Source organism: Cephus cinctus, unplaced genomic scaffold, assembly GCF_000341935.2.
Source record: "Cephus cinctus unplaced genomic scaffold, Ccin1 Ccin1_scaffold0175, whole genome shotgun sequence".
Classification (NCBI taxonomy): Eukaryota; Metazoa; Arthropoda; class Insecta; order Hymenoptera; family Cephidae; genus Cephus; species Cephus cinctus.
In genome coordinates, this window is record NW_014332899.1 from 6,288 (window position 1) to 12,142 (window position 5,855).

Sequence of the window (5,855 nt, forward strand, 5' to 3'; positions counted from 1 at the left end):
ATATTCTTTGGCTTGTATATTCTGTGAGGAATGTGGTATAGCGTGTACTTCCGTATAGTGTGGAGTACGATGTATATTTTTGTAGCATATTAAGGTCCTGTAAATTTGTAGATATTAGTTTGCCAATAGGTCTTCGGGACTGACAACTTAAATAATTCCCTTGGGGAATCTACGGTCCCGTTCTGCGTAAAGCGTGTATAGTCTGTATAGGAACCGTTGTTCCATTTCTTTCTCTTGTGTATTTTGTTCAGGAACCGTTGTTCCATCTCTTTTTCTTATTGTGTTGAATAAATCGGGCCAGATTGTGGTTCCGTATTTAATTTTGAAAACTTTATTGGTTATTCGTTGTAGTTTTTGAGAGTGAACCTCCCTAATTTTCAGATTTGATTATTCTCTCCCAGACCCAGGACCCCACCGCATAAGAGCTGGCCAGGGTGTCCTTAGGAGACAGCGGTGTAACTCTGGTTATACCTGGCGCCCAATAATTTAGTATCTCATTAATTATTTCTCGCGGTGCCATTTATTTGTGCGATTCGTCGTCACAATACATAAGTAGTGGATTCTCTGTATAATCGGGTACCCGGAGCTCTGATACGCGATAACTATTGAGAGAGTGATATTACAGAGAATTCCCAGTCTACTGTAATATACGGAGTGTCCGATAGAGCGGAAGCAACAAGTGCGCCGAGAGGCATAGCAACGAGTCCTCTGTTCTCGGCGTGATAGCTTAGAAAGAGAGCTCAGGGGAAACGCGATTATATAGAGTCGTTTGTATAGCCAGAGTCGACTGCATACACAATAGTACATTGGGTACCAAGGGGGCAAAATGGCACTTTTAAAGTCAAATGCGGTATTTTCAGTACGAGTCGTAGACGAGTATTGAAAACATCGTACACGGTCTTGAAAGGCCTACCCCCGAGGTGCACGCGGTACTTTATATAACACACCAGGTTTTCCGAGCTTCTGTATTAGGAAGCTATTATGTACGTGAAAACTATGTCGTAGGCGAAAAGTGTTTGCTACTGGAGCGCGGGTGCAACCCCCGGCAGGGTCGAAGGGCAAAGCCCCTTGTGGGGGTGTTTAATATAAATTACGAGATTCTAATTCTTTATTTATTTATATCCCTTTTTAACGAACAATACTATATCGACGCTTTTATTTGGATCTCATGCAATTTCACTTGTAAGTGAAGTTTACAATTCTTCTCGTCAATAACGAGAAAACAAAAAGCAACTTTCACCTTTAAGCCCTAGAAGTCTGAGGAGGGATTAAAAGTATACTTTATTTTAAAATAATTAAAATTTTATTATAATAGTATATTGTGCACCGAGAGCGAAAACGGGCGTTTCTGCGCCGCGTATAAAGTTGAGGTTCCCGAGGCGAAGCCGAGGGGTTCTTGATGAGTTCAGAGTGTGCGGGAATGCTATGATTTCCGCACACTCTGAACTCATCAAGAATCGGCCATTTCGTGCTTCTTTTTGGTGCATATCCTGCGAACTTTCCGTACATTGTTGCAAAAAATAGTATATGATACGCGTGCGGGTTGATGATTCCTACTCGTATGACGTTTGCCACCCTCGCTTCGCTCGAATCGATTCGAATCATTTGCTGATATGATTGCTCGTTCGCTCGGGCGGCAAACGTCACACTCGTCAGGAATCACTAACTTCCCGCACTTGTATCATAATGTACTATTTTGCAACACTGTACCGGAAGTTCGCAGTTTATGCACCAAAAAATAAGCACAAAATGGCCGATTCTTGATGAGTTCAGAGTGTGCACGAAATTTCGTGCGGAAATGTTATGTTATGAATGTTATGTTATGTTATGTTATGTTATGAATCTCACACACTCTGAACTCATCAAGAATCGGCAATTTCGTGCTTCTTTTTGGTGCATATCCTGCGAACTTTCCGTATATTGTTGCAAAAAAAAGTATATGATACGCGTGCCGGTTGGTGATTCCTACTGATGTGACATTTGCCGCCCAGCGAAGCGAGGGTGGAATCATCAACTTTCCGCACTTGTATCATAATGTACTATTCGATTGTGAATCTCGTTAACGTGTCCCGTAGAGGACCTAGTACCGCGTGATTTTCTATTTTGCGTTTAATTTGTTTCACGTGTCCCGAAGAGGACCTTGTCTCGCGTGTTATTCATCTTGTTTCTCGAAATTGTTAAATTGTTAATTTGAAATAATTTGAAGTCCCAGAATAAAAGGGCCATTTTCTTATGTTTTCTGTTACTGAATTTCATGGGTTCTCAATCTGAATTTCTAATCACTATCTTTTTCTCTATCTCTCCTTTACTTAACATCAGCGTTGCCCCTCTACCATACCTCTGCGTTCCGTTCCTGCTAGTCGGACCTCTTTTCATATTTTCCTTTAGGTATCATGACGCAACGATGCGTCTGGCGCCCATCTGGCATTTCACTAACAAGGAAACATTCCCAAGTGGCCCATCCCGATTTTGATCATTTTTGTATATGTTGTAGAACTCGAAAATCTAAGGGATACGTATTTTCTTTTCATTGGCGGAGATTGATATTTAGCGGGTGAAACTGCCCCTCAAAGTTTGGCAAAAAATCAATCAATTTTTTTTTTCATAGAAGCACTCGACCGTTTTTAATGAAACTAGGTATGAATTGTGACGACACTTTTTAACGGTGACGCACAAATAAATAGCACCGCGAGAAATATTTAATGAAATACTAAATTATTGGGCGCCAGGTATAACCAGAGTTACACCGCTGTCTCCTAAGGACACCCTGGCCAGCTCTTATGCGGTGGGGTCCTGGGTCTGGGAGACAATAATCAAAATCTGAAAATTAGGGAGGTTCACTCTAAAAATTACTGAAAACGACAAACTATCGGAACCAAAATTCGGGGACGGATCCGATTTATTTTAAATAGAAAATATAAGAACAAGATGGTGAAATACAAATGATAATTACAGAAAACTGATCGAGATGATGCATAACACACTGGGATATTTACCCGAACGATATTATACAATAATGTTCCCGCTGGAACAACGCAACATATGATACGACATAACAAACGATACGGTAACGATAATAAGCGGTACGATATTGACTCACGCACCTATGTGTTAGGGAGACGATTCCGCGAGACGTGGACTGAACGGTTAGACACAAAACCGAAAAAATTGAATTAATGAAATGAGAGACCGATCTCCTGTTTGTCACCGGATTAGCTAACCTTGGACCCTTAGCGGTCAGGAAAGCGCAGGATGACGCGTAAGAGTACGTCGAACAGAAAAGATCGGTTGATCCCGTGAATTAAAACAAATAGCCAGAATACCCCTGAGCGTCACTCACCGTTGTCCAGTAGCTCCTACTATTGCCAGGAACACACTCTCCTGGATTATAGTACCTCAAACGGATCACGATACGATACAATAAATACAAAAATCGGTAGAAAACGACAGCACGTCTATCCCTAAGTTTGGCCACGCCGTGAGTGACGCTACAAATTTCCAAAATCGGGAACCTTCCTGAGAGCGCGCTGTAATACCACCCCCTGGTCCAATCAGGTTCACTGTTACATCGGCTCCGCTAGCCAGCTCGCGATCTTCAATTGTTTTAACGATCCCGGTAAAATAGATCCTGGCATCTTGCTACGATAGGATGGTTGCAGTGCCGTTTCCGGAAGGCGGGGATCACATCCACCTCTACTCCCTCGATATTCGGCGTCACGCCACTTCTGCAACTCCTGTATGCCCTTTGCTTCTGAAGAGGCTCACCGCTTGCTTCGCGTAGTTGATATTCGGCGTCACGCTACTTCTGCAACTCCTGTATGCCCTTTGCTTCTGAAGACGCTCGCCGCTTGCTTCGCGTAGTAGAGCCACCAGGTTGTGTGCTCCGGTCTTGACGTCACCTCTCCTCGACAGTACGCCAGGCCCGTAGTTGGCTCTCTCTCGGGCCCCGTCTCAATACAAATGGTGTAGAATCCTCTCGGATCCGCTTAACAACCTCAAAAACAAACGAAACGTTCCCCACAAAGAAATAAATACAAATTCGTAAAATAAAATCAGTCCAACGCCACGCGAAACGCTCCGCAACCCATCCGGCCCCACGACGTAGCCGAATTCTCCTAATTTTGTGACGTGCATGAAAATGCAACGTCACAATACATACATATATACATACATACATGCATACATACATACATGCATACATACATACATACGTACATACATACATACATAGAAATGCCACGTCACAGAATATATCTCGTGTTAGCAGAATCCAATAATGATACCGACTGACACGGATGCGCCCCTTTATGGAGGTAAACTACCCTTAAAAAATTTTTTTAACAATATTTTGGAGACAAATAATTCGATTAAAATTCGAAGTGCATGACATTAATGCTCTCATAATATAAGAGTTCCCATGTTTTTTATTTTTTTCCCGAAAACCACTATTTGACACGGTAAACAACTCAACATGAATTGTAGGAAAATAAATACACATTCTATGTAATTGATCACAAAAAATCGTATCTACTGCGAACGTGTCAATGAATTCACGACGCAAGTATCATTGTGCGTCTTTATAGGATCGGATAATACAGATTATCCACCTACTGTATCTCGAATAACATGCGAATCCGAAGCGAGCTCGAATAATCACCAACTGGTATAATGTGGACTCTTTAATCCGGCTTCTGCAGTATTAAGTAATCAGACAATAAAAACGTACTTTTAAGGCAGATCAAAGTTTATCAAGTTCCAAGCTTTTAGGATAGTCCCACGAAAATTTTATGCAGACATCTAATCAAGAGACTCAGTCGAGTCTCGCGCCAAGTACAGGTAACCCGCCGTACGGGGCACGGCCCGTCGAGACTCTTTACTCCAAGCATCTCTTGTACCTGTGTTTCGTCTCAAATATTTTATGAACGGTTATGTGTGAGAAAAAGTTATTGATACATTCACTATAGGAATCAAGGGTTCTGAATCGATTGCCATCAAGTTCAATACGATTAGTGTACGAGATGATTTTATTTCAGGTTCGTCGTCGTCGTCGTCGTCGTCGTCGTCTTCGCACGTGCATCTACTTTTTTACACGACAGATGGCGCTGACTGATTTGCCTTCTTTACCTATTTGTACTTTGAATAGTGTTGGTAATTTATGAATACACAACAGAATCCAACACACTTCGTACGTAAAGTACCATTCACATCGAATTTCAAGTTAATATAAGGCTGCTTTCATAATAGTACAGAATTATTAAGACTTTCATCTAGAGCGCGTGTGTATGGTATATATTGTAATGTGGCGTCAGGACGACACGTTACAGAAGCCCCGCACCTCCGCGCACTGCAGTGCCTCCAGCCTCCATCTCCAAAGAGATCGTAGGTCCGTGGTTGGGAGGAGGGAACGGGGGAAAGTAGTGGACTGGCGGCGGAGGCACGGAGCCCTTTTGGGTTGAGAGCCCGCACGCAAGGGGTGCTCAACCGCCAGAACTGACTGCCGGTACCCCGGGAACTTTGATCGGCTACGGTTTGCGGGTCCGCGGGGAGGGCGCCGGAGAGGAGATTTGTTTTGATTTTTGACCTACCGCGAAGAGCGGTAGGTAGGAGAGAGAGTGTGTCGCGGGGAGTCCGCGTGTGAGGACACAGGTGTCCGGCGGACCGCGAAAAATAAGTCCTTCTTCCGTGCTCGGGCGATAGCGGAGCTATCGGATAATCGCGGATTGCGATTATCGGGATCTCTTGCAGAGAACCATGGCTCCCGGTTTTTTTTTTGGAATAGTCTAGTGCCAGTGCGTGGCCGAGTGTGTGAAATTCCGAGTGTTTGATGGACACCCTCGTGGAGCCGGGATGCGGCC